We start from the raw sequence: 14,054 nt of genomic DNA on the forward strand, positions 1-14,054 counted from the left end.
AAGAAATTTATATGTATTGTGCGGTGAATTGCATTGAAAATCCTTACATTGCCAATTACGTAAAGAAAAGAAAACAAATATAAGATGAAGAGAATACTAATGAAAGGGAAGAGACTTCCCAATATCCTCCTATTATTTCTTATGATGAATCAGGCAACGATGAGGAGCCTCCTATTCAACCAATCTCATTAATAAGGAGCTCCAAAAAGAGGATTGAACCCACACATGATGTGGTGAAGAAGAAGAAAAGAAAAAGGAAGAGAGGTAAAAAGATATCTCTCTCAAATAATGCTGCTCCTATTACTATTGTTCCTCATGAAAATATAATTGTGGAAGATAATGATACTTCTTATGATCTTGAAAATCTTTTTGGCACTTGCTTTGAAGAATATGATAATTGCTATACTATTGGTGCTATCCATACTATTAATTATGAGAATGATTATGCCTATGATATGAAAAGGCACAAGCTTGGGGATGCTATGTTTGATGAAGATGATGTTTTTGAGAATATATTTGCTGCAATTAATGTTTGTCCCAAGCTTGGGGAAGCTATGATTAATGAAGATGATATTTTTAGTCTACCAAGTTTTGATATGCAAGTTTATAATGATGATAGCATGCCTCCTACTTATGATGATTATTATGATGATACTTATGCTATAAAAAGTAGTGATTATATTTATAAAACTTGTCATGATTATGATTACCCCTTCTCTGAACATTACTCTTTTAATGTGGAAACAATTTATAGTATTCAAGTCTCTTATGATACTCTCACTATTCCGACTGAGAAGAAATTTGCATATGTGGAGAGTAATAAAATTTCTATGCTTGTAGATCATGAAAAGAATGCTTTAAGTGCTGGTTATATTTTTGAATTCATTCATGATGCTACTGAAAATTATTATGAGGGAGGAATATATGCTTGTAGGAATTGCAATAATATCAAGTTTCCTCTCTATGTGCTTAAAGTTTTGAAGTTATGCTTGTTTTGCCCTCCTATGCTAGTTGATTGTTGCTCCCACAAGTTGTTTGCTCACAAAATCCCTATGCATAGGAAGCATGTTAGACTTAAATGTGCTAGTCATATTCTTCATGATGCTCTCTTTATGTTTCAATTATTATCCTTTATGTGAGCATCATTGAAATCATCATGCCTAGCTAGGGGCGTTAAACGATAGCGCTTGTTGGGAGGCAACCCAATATTATTTTTGTTCCTTGCTTATTTTTCCTGTTTAGTAATAAATAATTCATCTAGCCTCTATTATATGTGGTTTTGTGCTTTTAATTAGTGTTTGTGCCAAGTAGAACCTTTGGGAAGACTTGGGGAAAGTCTTGTTGATCATGCTGTAAAAAACAGAAACTTTAGCGCTCACGAGAATTGCTTCCATTTTTATTTGGAGAGTCCTATTTAGTTAATTATTTTTTCAGATGATTAATAGACAAATTACTCATGTCCAACAATTTATTTGAGAATTTTATGAGTTCCAGAAGTATACGTTTGATACAGATTACTACAGACTGTTCTGTTTTTGACAGATTCTGTTTTCATGTGTTGTTTGCTTATTTTGATGAATCTATGAGTAGTATCGGAGGGTATGAACCATAGAAAAGTTGGAAGACAGTATATATTTCACCAATATGAATAAATAATGAGCTAATTACAGTACCTTGAAGTGGTGATTTATTGTCTTATACTAACGGAGCTTACGAGTTTTCTGTTAAGTTTTGTGTTGTGAAGTTTTCAAGTTTTGGGTAAGGATTAGATGGACTACGGAATAAGGAGTGGCAAGACCCTAAGCTTGGGGATGCCCGAGGCACCCCAAGGAAATATTCAAGGATAGCCAAGAGCCTAAGCTTGGGGATGCCCCGGAAGGCATCCCCTCTTTCATCTTCGTTCATCGGTAACTTTACTTGGAGCTATATTTTGATTCACCACATGATATGTGTTTTGCTTGGAGCATCAATTTATTTTGTTAGGATTTGCTTGCTGTTATTTAGAACAATTTTTTGTATCTTTTATTTCAATAGAAGTGGCATTGATAGCCTTTACTATGCCTATGTTACAAGTATACATGTTGCTGTTTGAAAACAGAAAGTTTACCGTTGTTGCAATAGTTCCCTAGAAAAGTCAGAATGTGATAAAATGTTGAAACCTTTTGCATATTAAGCTCTGATAAATTTACTACAGTGGGAGTTTTCTTTCATAATTTTTGGAGCTAGGGAAGTATGGATGTTGCAGCATTCTTTACAGACTATCCTGTTTAGGCAGATTGTTGTTATGTTTGCATTGTTTGCATATGTTTGCTTCTTTAATGATTCTATTTGAGGATAGGACTATTAAATATGCAGAGGCATTTAGTACGCAATGTTGAATAATAATTTTAGTGATTTTCTACAGTAGAGTATGATAAGGTTTTGGCAATGATTTATACTAACTTATCTCACGAGTCCTTGTTGAGTTTTGTGTGGATGAAGCTTTTGAGATTTAGGGAGACCATGATATGAGAGGAATTAAGGAGACACAAAAGCTCAAGCTTGGGGATGCCCAAGGCATCCCAAGATAATATTTCAAGAAGTCTCAAGCATCTAAGCTTGGGGATTCCCCGGTTGGCATCCCACCTTTCTTCTTCAACAATTATCGGTTAGTATCGGTTGATCCTAAGTTTTTGCTTCTTCACATGATGTTTGCCATTCTTAGAATGTCATTTTATTTTGCTTTGCTTGCTGTTTGAATAGAATACCAAGATCTGAAATTATCAAATGTTATAGAGTCTTCACATAGTTGCATAATTATTCGACTACTCATTGATCTTCACTTATATCTTTCGGAGTAGTTTGTCATTTGCTCTAGTGCTTCACTTATATCTTTTAGAGCATGGTCATAGTTTTATTTTGAAGAAATAGATGAACTCTCATGCTTCACTTAGATTATTTTGAGTCTTAAATAGCATGGTAATTTGCTTAAAATCCTAATATGCTAGGTATTCAAGAATAATAAAATTCTCTTATGAGTGTGTTCAATACTATGAGAAGTTTGATACTTGATAATTGTTTTGAGATATGGAGATGGTGATATTAGAGTCATGCTAGTTGAGAGGTTATGAATTTGATAAATACTTGTGTGTTGAAGTTTGTGATTCCCGTAGCATGCACGTATGGTGAACCGTTATGTGATGAAGTCGGAGCATGATTTATTTATTGATTGTCCTCCTTATGAGTGGCGGTCGGGGACGAGCGATGGTCTTTTCCTACCAATCTATCCCCCTAGGAGCATGCGCGTAGTACTTTGTTTCGATAACTAATAGATTTTTGCAATAAGTATGTGAGTTCTTTATGACTAATGTTGAGTCCATGGATTATACGCACTCTCACCCTTCCACCATTGCTAGCCTCTCTAGTACCGCGCAACTATCGCCGGTACCATAAACCCACCATATACCTTCCTCAAAACAGCCACCATACCTACCTATCATGGCATTTCCATAGCCATTCTGAGAAATATTGCCATGCAACTTTCCACCATTCCATTATTATGACACGCTTCATCATTGTCATATTGCTTTGCATGATCATGTAGTTGACATCGTATTTGTGGAAAGGCCACCATTCATAATTCTTTCATACATGTCACTCATGCATCATTCCACCCGGTACACCGCCGGAGGCATTCATATAGAGTCATATCTTGTTCTAGTATCGAGTTGTAATCATTGAGTTGTAAATAAATAGAAGTGATGATCATCATTCATAGAGTATCGTCCCAAAAAAAAGGCCAAATAAAAAAAGGGGAGAAAGGCCAAAAAAGGAAGGCCAAATAAAAAAAGGGGGACAATGCTACTATCCTTTTTCCACACTTGTGCTTCAAAGTAGCACCATGATCTTCATAGTAGAGAGTTTCTTATGTTATCACTTTCATATACTAGTGGGAATCTTTCATTATAGAACTTGGCTTGTATATTCCAATGATGGGCTTCCTCAAAATGCCCTAGGTCTTCGTGAGCAAGCAAGTTGGATGCACACCCATTTAGTTTCTTTTTGAGCTTTCATACACTCATAGCTCTAGTGAATCCGTTGCATGGCAATCCCTACTCACTCACATTGATATCTATTAATGGGCATCTCCATAGCCCGTTGATACGCCTAGTTGATGTGAGACTATTCCACCGATAGTGCTATGTCCATGGCTCACGCTCATGTATTGCGTGAAGATTGAAAAAGTTTGAGAACATCAAAAGTATGAAACAATTGCTTGGCTTGTCATCGGGGTTGTGTATGATTTAAATATTTTGTGTGGTGAAGATGGAGCATAGCCAGACTATATGATTTTGTAGGGATAGCTTTCTTTGGCCATGTTATTTTGAGAAGACATAATTGCTTAGTTAGTATGCTTGAAGTATTATTATTTTTATGTCAATATGAACTTTTTTCTTGAATCTTTCGGATCTGAATATTCATATCACAAGTAAGAAGAATTACATTGAAATTATGCTAACTAGCATTCCACATCAAAAATTATCTTTTTATCATTTACCTACTCGAGGACGAGTAGAAATTAAGCTTGGGGATGCTTGATACGTCTCCAACGTATCTATAATTTTTGATTGCTCCATGCTATATTATCTACTATTTTGGGCAATATTGGGCTTTATTTTCTACTTTTATATTATTTTTGGGACTAACCTATTAACCGGAGGCCCAGCCCAGATTTGTTGTTTTATGCCTATTTTAGTGTTTCGAAGAAAAGGAATATCAAACGGAGTCGAAACGGAACGAAATCAACTGGAGAAGTTATTTTTGGAACGAAAGCCACCGGATAGACTTGGACTCCACGTCAGGAGATACGGGAGGTGCTCACGAGGGTGGGGGGCGCGCCCCCTGCCTCGTGGGGCCCTCGTGGCTCCCCTGACGTACTTCTTCCGCTTATATAACTCCACGTACCCTAAAACTTCCAAAAACACACAATAGATCGGGAGTTCCGCCGCCATAAGCCTCCGTAGCCACCGAAAGCCAATCTAGACCCATTCTGGCACCCTGCCGGAGGGGGCAATCCATCTACGGTGGCCATCTTCATCATCCCGGTGCTCTCCATGACAAGGAGGGAGTAGTTCTCCCTCGGGGCTGAGGGTATGTACCAGTAGCTATGTGTTTGATCTCTCTCTCTCTCTCTCTCTCTCTCTCTCTCTCTCTCTCTCTCTCTCTCTCTCTCTCTCTCTCTCTCTCGTGTTCTTGATTTGGCACGATCTTGATGTATCGCGAGCTTTGCTATTATAGTTGGATCTTATGTTTCTCCTCCCCCTCTACTCTCTTGTAATGAATTGAGTTCCCCCTTTGAAGTTATCTTATCAGATTGAGTCTTTAAAGATTTGAGAACACTTGATGTATGTCTTGTCGTGGATATCTGTGGTGACAATGGGATATCACATGATTCACTTGATGTATGTTTTGGTGATCAACTTGCAGGTTCCGCCCATGAACCTATGCATAGGGGTTGGCACACGTTTTCGTCGTGATTCTCCGGTAGAACTTTGGGGCACTCTTTGAGGTCCTTTGTGTTGGTTGAATAGATGAATCTGAGATTGTGTGACGCATATCGTATAATCATACCCACGAATACTTGAGGTGGCATTGGAGTATCTGGGTGACATTAGGGTTTTGGTTGATTTGTGTCTTAAGGTGTTATTCTAGTACGAACTCTAGGGCTGTTTGTGACACTTATAGGAATAGCCCAACGGATTGATTGGAAAGAATAACTTTGAGGTGGTTTCGTACCCTACCATAATCTCTTCGTTCGTTCTCCGCTATTAGTGACTTTGGAGTGACTCTTCGTTGCATGTTGAGGGATAGTTATGTGATCCAATTATGTTAGTATTGTTGAGGGAACTTACACTAGCGAAAGTATGAACCCTAGGCCTTATTTCCTATCATTGCAATACCGTTTACGCTCACTTTTATCATTCGTTACCTTGCTGTTTTTATAATTTCAGATTACAAATACCTTTATCTACCATCCATATACCACTTGTTTCACCATCTCTTCGCCGAACTAGTGCACCTATACAATTTACCATTGTATTGGGTGTGTTAGGGACACAAGAGACTCTTTGTTATTTGGTTGCAGGGTTGCTTGAGAGAGACCATCTTCATCCTATGCCTCCTACGGATTGACAAACCTTAGATCATCCACCTGAGGGAAATTTGCTACTGTCCTACAAACCTCTGCACTTGGAGGCCCAACAACGTCTACAAGAAGAAGGTTGTGTAGTAGACATCATGTTCTAGTTCGAGAGGTAAGTGACATGCTTTTCCATAAACCATTTTATACGGAGACATACCCATAGGATTTTTATATGCAGTTTTATAGGCCCATAATGCATCATCAAGTTTCTTGGACCAATTCTTTCTAGACCTATTGACAGTCTTTTGCAAAATTAATTTGAGCTCTCTATTACTCAATTCTACTTGGCCACTAGACTGTGGGTGATAAGGAGATGCAATTCTATGATTAACATCATATTTAGCAAGCATTTTACAGAACGCACCATGAATATAATGTGAACCACCATCAGTCATTAAATGTCTAGGGACTCCAAATCTTGGAAAAATAACTACTTTAAGCATATGAATAGAAGTGTTATGATCATCACTACTAGTTGGAATAGCTTCTACCCACCTTAGTAACGTAATCAACAGCAACTAGAATATGTGTATAACCATTAGAGGAAGGAAAGGGTCCCATATAGTCAAAGCCCCAAACATCAAATGGTTCAATAACGAGTGAATAGTTCATGGGCATTTCTTGACATCTACTAATATTACCAATTATTTGACATTCATCACAAGATAAGACAAACTTACGGGCATCCTTGAAGAGAGTAGGCCAATAATTGCAATACCTTATGTGCAGTCCTATCTCCAGCATGGTGTCCTCCATAAGCTTCGCAGTGACACTTGCGTAGGATCTGTTCCTATTCATGATCAGGTACACAACATCTAATAATACCATCTACTCCTTCCTTATAAAGATGTGGGTCATCCCAAAAGTAATGCCTCAAATCATAGAAGAACTTTTTCTTTTGCTGGTATGTGAAACTAGGTGGTATAAACTTAGCAACAATGTAATTAGCATAATCAGCATACCATGGAGCAGTATGAGAAGCATTTATAACATTTAATTTCTCATTAGGAAAGCTATCATCAATAGGTAGTGGGTCATCAAGCACATTTTCTAACCTAGACAAGTTGTCTGCAACGGGGTTCTCAGCTCCCTTTCTATCAACAATATGTAAGTCAAATTCTTGTAGCAAGAGAACCCATCTAATAAGTCTAGGTTTAGCATCTTTCTTTTCCATAAGATATTTAATAGCAGCATGATCAGTGTGAATAGTTACTTTAGAATCAACAATATAAGGTCTGAACTTATCACAAGCAAATACAACTGCTAAGAATTCTTTTTCAGTGGTAGCATAATTTCTTTGAGCATTGTCTAGGGTTTTACTAGCATATTGAATAACATTTAGTTTCTTATCAACTCTTTGCCCTAGAACAGCACCTACAACATAATCACTAGCATCACACATAATTTCAAAGGGTAAATTCCAATCAAGTGGCTGAACAATAGGTGCAGAGATCAATGCTTTCTTAAGTATTTCAAATGCTTCTACACAATCATCATCAAAGACAAATGGTATATCTTTTTGTAATAAATTAGTCAAAGGCCGAGAAATTTTTGAGAAGTCCTTAATGAACCTCCTATAAAAACCGGTGTGACCAAGGAAACTTCCTATACCTTTGATGTCCTTGGGACATGGCATCAACCTTGGCTTTATCAACTTCAATACCTCTTTCAGAAACTTTATGCCCCAAGACGATACCTTCATTAACCATAAAGTGGCACTTTTCCCAATTCAAGACAAGATTAGTTTCTTCACATCTCTACAAAACTCGATCAAGGTTGCTTAAGCAATCGTCAAAAGAAGATCCATAGACGGAAAAATCGTCCATGAAAACCTCACAAATCATTTCACAAAAGTCAGAGAATATAGCCATCATGCATCTTTGAAAGGTAGCAGGTGCATTACATAAACCAAAAGGCATATGTCTATAAGAAAAAGTACCAAAAGGGCAAGTAAAAGTAGTCTTTGATTGATCCTTAGCTGACACAGGTATTTGAGAGAAACCAGAATAACCATCTAGAAAACAAAAATGTGTATGTTTAGATAATCTTTATAGCATTTGATCAATAAAGGGTAAGGGGTAATGATCCTTTTTAGTGGCCTTATTTAATTTGCGGAAATCAATTACCATCCTATAACCCGTCATAATTCTTTAAGGAATCAACTCATCTTTATCATTAGGAACGACAGTAATACCTCCCTTCTTCGGGACACAATGGACAGGACTTACCCACTGACTATTAGCAACGAGATAAATTATACCTGCCTCAAGGAGCTTTAGTATTTCCTTTCTTACCACTTCTTTCATTTTAGGGTTTAGCCGTCGTTGATGATCACGAACTGGTTTAGCATCTTCTTCCAAATTAATTTTATGTTGACATAGAGTGGGACTAATGCCCTTAAGATCATCAAGAGTATACCCAATAGCAGCATGGTGCTTCTTCAGAGTTTTCAATAATCTCTCTTCCTCATGCTCTGAAAGGTTAGCACTAATAATAACAGAATATATCTTTTTCTCATCAAGATAAGCATATTTAAGAGTATCAGGTAACGGTTTAAGCTCAAACACGGGATCACCCTTGGGTGGAGGAGGATCCCCTAGGATTTCAATAGGCAAATTGTGTTTCAGAATAGGTTCCTGTTTAAAGAATACTTCATCTATTTCCCTTCTTTCATTCATAAACATATCATTTTCATGGTCTAGCAAATATTGTTCTAAAGGATCACTAGGAGGTACGGCAATAGAAGCAAGACCAATAATTTCATCCTTACTAGGTAATTCTTATTCATGGTGTTGTCTACTAAATTTAGAGAAATTAAATTCATGAGTCATATCATCTAAACCGATAGTAACAACATCCCTTTTGCAATCTATGGTAGCATTAACAGTATTTAAGAAGGGTCTACCAAATATAATGGGACAAAAGCTATCTTGTGGGGAACCAAGAACAAGAAAATCGGCAGGATATTTAGTTTTCCCACACAAGACTTCAACATCTCTAACAATTCCTATTGGTGAAATAGTATCTCTATTGGCAAGTTTAATTGTGACGTCAATATCTTCTAACTCAACAGGTGCAATATCATGCATGATTTCTCTATAAAGGCTAATAGGTATTGCACTAGCACTGGCACCCATATCACATAAGCCATGATAATAATGATCTCCTATTTTACCAGAAATAACAAGCATGCCTACTACAGGTCTAGGTTTATCTTTAGCATAAGGTTTAGCAATTCTAGCAGTTTCATCACAGAAATAAATAACATGCCCATCAATATTATCAGACAAGAGATCTTTAACAATAGCAATATTATGTTCAACTTTAAATTGCTCATGAGGTGTATAAGTTTTAATATTGCTTTTATGAACTACAGTTGAAGCTTTAGCATGATCCTTTATCTTAACAGGAAAAGGTGGTTTCTCAACATAAGAAGTAGGAACAATAGGATCATTATAAATGACAATTTTTTCTTCAACTTTAATAGGTGCAGCTACTTTTACTTCTACGGGAGGATGATATTTAAACCACTTCTCCTTGGGGAGATCAACATAAGTAGCAAAAGATTCACAGAAAGAAGCTACTATTTCAGAGTCAAGTCCATATTTAGTGCTAAATTTACGGAAAACATCGGTATCCATAAAAGATTTAACACAATCAAAACTAGGTGTCATACCTGACTCCTTACCTTTGTCGAGGTCCCAATCTTCAGAGTTGCGTTTAATTCTTTCCAATAAATCTCATTTGAATTCAATAGTCTTCATCATAAAAGAGCCAGCACAAGAAGTATCAAGCATGGTGCGATTGTTATCAGAAAGCCGAGCATAAATTTTTTGAATAATCATTTCTCTTGAGAGCTCATGATTGGGGCATGAATATAACATTGATTTAGGCCTCCCCCAAGCTTGAGCGATGCTTTCTCCTTCGCGAGGCCAAAAATTATATATATAATTGCGATCACGATGAACAAGATGCATAGGATAAAACTTCTGATGAAATTCCAACTTCAATCATTTGTAATTCCAAGACCCCATATCATCACATAGCCTATACCATGTCGATGCATCTCCCTTCAAAGATAAAGGGAAGACCTTCTTCTTAACAACATCTCCGGGTACACCTGCAAGCTTAAATAATCCACAAACTTCATCCACATATATCAGATGCTCATCAGGATGTTTTGTTCCATCTCCTAAAAAAGGATTAGCTAGCAGTTTTTCTATCATACCCGAAGGAATTTCAAAGCAAACATTTTCATTTTCATTTTCATTTTCAGTAGGTTGAGTAGGTTGAGGAGCAACTCTTTGCTCTATTGGTCGGGGTGAAGATACCCCAAACAAGCCCCTCAGAGGATTACTTTCCATAGTAAAAAGTGACAGTAAATTTCAGTACACTATATAAATTTTTCCTTACCAAATTCCACCTACCAGAGGCGCTTCACTCCCCGAGAACGGCGCCAAAAAAGAGTCTTGATGACCCACAAGTATAGGGGATCTATCGTAGTCCTTTCGATAAGTAAGAGTGTCGAACCCAACGAGGAGCAGAAGGAAATGATAAGCGGTTTCCAGCAAGGTATTCTCTGCAAGTACTGAAATAAGTGGTAACAGATAGTTTTGTGATAGGATAATTTGTAATGAGGAACAAGTAACAAAAGTAAATAAAGTGCAAAAAGGTGGCCCAATCCTTTTTGTAGAAAAGGACAAGCCTGGACAAACTCTTATATAGAGAAAAGCGCTCCCGAGGACACATGGGAATATCGTCAAGCTAATTTTCATCACGTTCATATGATTCACGTTCAGTACTTTGATAATTTGGTATGTGGGTGGACCGGTGCTTGGGTACTGTCCTTACTTGGACAAGCATCCCACTTATGATTAACCTCTATTGCAAGCATCCGCAACTACAACAAAAGTATTAAGGTAAACCTAACCATAGCATGAAACATATGGATCCAAATCAGCCCCTTACGAAGCAACGCATAAACTAGGGTTTAAGCTTCTGTCACTCTAGCAACCCATCATCTACTTATTACTTCCCAATGCCTTCCTCTAGGCCTAAATAATGGTGAAGTGTCATGTAGTCGACGTTCACATAACACCACTAGAGGAGAGACAACATACATCTCATCAAAATATCGAACGAATACCAAATTCACATGACTACTAATAGCAAGACTTCTCCCATGTCCTCAGGAACAAAAGTAACTACTCACAAAGCATAAACATGTTCATAATTAGAGGGGTACTAATATGCATATAGGATCTGAACATATGATCTTCCACCAATTAAACCAACTAGCATCAACTACAAGGAGTAATTAACACTACCAGCAACCTACTAGCACCAATCCCGGACTTGGAGACAAGAATTGGATAAAAGAGATGAACTAGGGTTTTTAGAGGAGATTGTGCTGATGAAGATGTTGATGGAGATTGCCCTCTCCCGATGAGAGGAGCGTTGGTGATGACGATGGCGATGATTTCCCCCTCTCGGAGGGAAGTTTCCCCGGCAGAACAGCTCTGCCAGAGCCCTAGATTGATTCTGCCAAGGTTCCACCTCTTGGCGGCGGAGTTTCGTCCAAGAAGATGGCTTCCTATTTTTTCCCATCGAAAGACTTCATATAGCAGAAGATGCCCACCGAAGGGCCACCAGGGGGCCCACGAGGTAGACGGCGCGCCCAGGGGGTAGGGCGTGCCCCCCACCCTCGTGGGCAGGGTGTGGCCCCCCTGGTGAATCTCTTCCACTGAGTATTTTTTATATATTCTAAAAACGTCTTCCGTGAAGTTTTAGGACTTTTGGAGCTGTGCAGAATAGGTCTCTAATATTTGCTCCTTTTCCAGCCCGGAATCCCAACTGTCGGCATTCTCCCTCTTTATGTAAACCTTGTAAAATAAGAGAGAATAGGCATAAGTATTGTGACATAATGTATAATAACAGCCCATAATGCAATAAATATCGATATAAGAACATGATGCAAAATGGACATATCAGGTACACCTTTTATAACAGATCCAAAGGCAAGATATTCGTTGCTAAGAATGGACCCTTTCTAGAGAAGGAGTTTTTTCTCGAAAGAAATGAGTAGGAGGAAAGTAGAACTTGATGAGGTAATTGTACCTACTCCCTTATTGGAAAGTAGTTCATCACAGAAATCAGTTCCAGTGATTCCTACACGAATTAGTGAGGAAGCTAATGATGATGATCATGAAACTTCTGATCAAATTACTACCGAACCTCGTAGGTCAACCAGAGGAAGATCCGCACCAGAGTGGTACGGTAATCCTGTTCTTGAGGTCATGTTACTTGACCATGACGAACCTACGAACTATGAGGAAGCGATGATGAGCCCAAATTCCGCAAAATGGGTTGAGGCCATGAAATCTGAGATGGGATCCATGTATGAGAACAAAGTGTGGACTTTTGGTGACTTGCCCGATGATCAGCAAGCCATAGAGAATAAATGGATCTTCAAGAAGAAGACTGACGCTGACGGTAATGTTACTATCTACAAAGCTCGACTTGTTGCGAATGGTTTTCGACAAGTTCAAGGAGTTGACTACAATGAGACCTTCTCACCCGTAGCGATGCTTAAGTCCCTCCGAATAATGTTAGCAATTGCCGCATTTTATGATTATGGAATTTGGCAAATGGATGTCAAAACTGCATTCTTAATGGATATCTTTGAGAAGAGTTGTATATGATGCAACCAGAAGGTTTTGTCGATCCAAAAGGTGCTAACAAAGTGTGTAAGCTCTAGAAATCCATTTATGGACTAGTGCAAGCATCTCGGAGTTGGAATATATGCTTTGATAGTGTGATCAAAGCATATGGTTTTATATAGACTTTTGGAGAAGCCTGTATTTACAAGAAAGTGAGTGGGAGCTCTATAGCATTTCTGATATTATATGTGGATGACATATTGTTGATTGGAAATGATACTGAATTTCTGAATAGCATAAAAGGATACTTGAATAAGAATTTTTCAATGAAAGACCTTGATGAAGCTTCTTATATATTGGGCATCAAGATCTATAGAGATAGATCAAGACGCTTAATTGGACTTTCACAAAGCACATACCTTGATAAAGTTTTGAAGAAGTTCAAAATGGATCAAGGAAAGAAAGGGTTATTGCCTGTGTTACAAGGTGTGAAGTTGAGTCAGACTCAATGCCCAACCACTACAGAAGATAGAGAGAAAATGAAAGTCATTCCCTATGCTTCGGCCATAGGTTCTATCATGTATGCAATGTTGTGTACCAGACCTGATGTGTGCCTTGCTATTAGTTTAGCAAGGAGGTACCAAAGTAATCCGGGAGTGGATCTCTAGACAGCGGTCAAGAACATCCTGGAATACCTAAAAAGGATTACGGATATGTTTCTCGTTTATGGAGGTGACAAAGAGCTCATCGTAAACGGTTACGTCGACGCAAGCTTTGACACTGATCCGGATCACTCTAAGTCACAAACCGGATATGTATTTTTATTGAATGGTGGAGCTATCAATTGGTGCAATTCTAAGGAAAGCATCGTGGCGGGATCTACATGCGAAGCGGAGTACATAGCTACTTCGGAAGCAGCAAATGAAGGAGTCTGGATGAAGGAATTCATATCCGATCTAGGTGGCATACCTAGTGCATCGGGTCCAATGAAAATATTTTGTGACAATACTGGTGCAATTGCCTTGGCAAAGGAATCCAGATTTCACAAGAGAACCAAGCACATCAAGAGATGCTTCAATTCCATCCGCGATCAAGTCAAGGAGGGAGACATAGAGATTTGCAAGATACATACGGATCTGAATGTTGCAGACCCGTTGACTAAGCCTCTCTCACGAGCGAAACATGATCAACACCAAGACTCCATGGGTGTTAGA

The sequence above is a fragment of the Triticum dicoccoides genome, chromosome 6A (assembly GCF_002162155.2).
Source record: "Triticum dicoccoides isolate Atlit2015 ecotype Zavitan chromosome 6A, WEW_v2.0, whole genome shotgun sequence".
NCBI lineage: Eukaryota > Viridiplantae > Streptophyta > Magnoliopsida > Poales > Poaceae > Triticum > Triticum dicoccoides.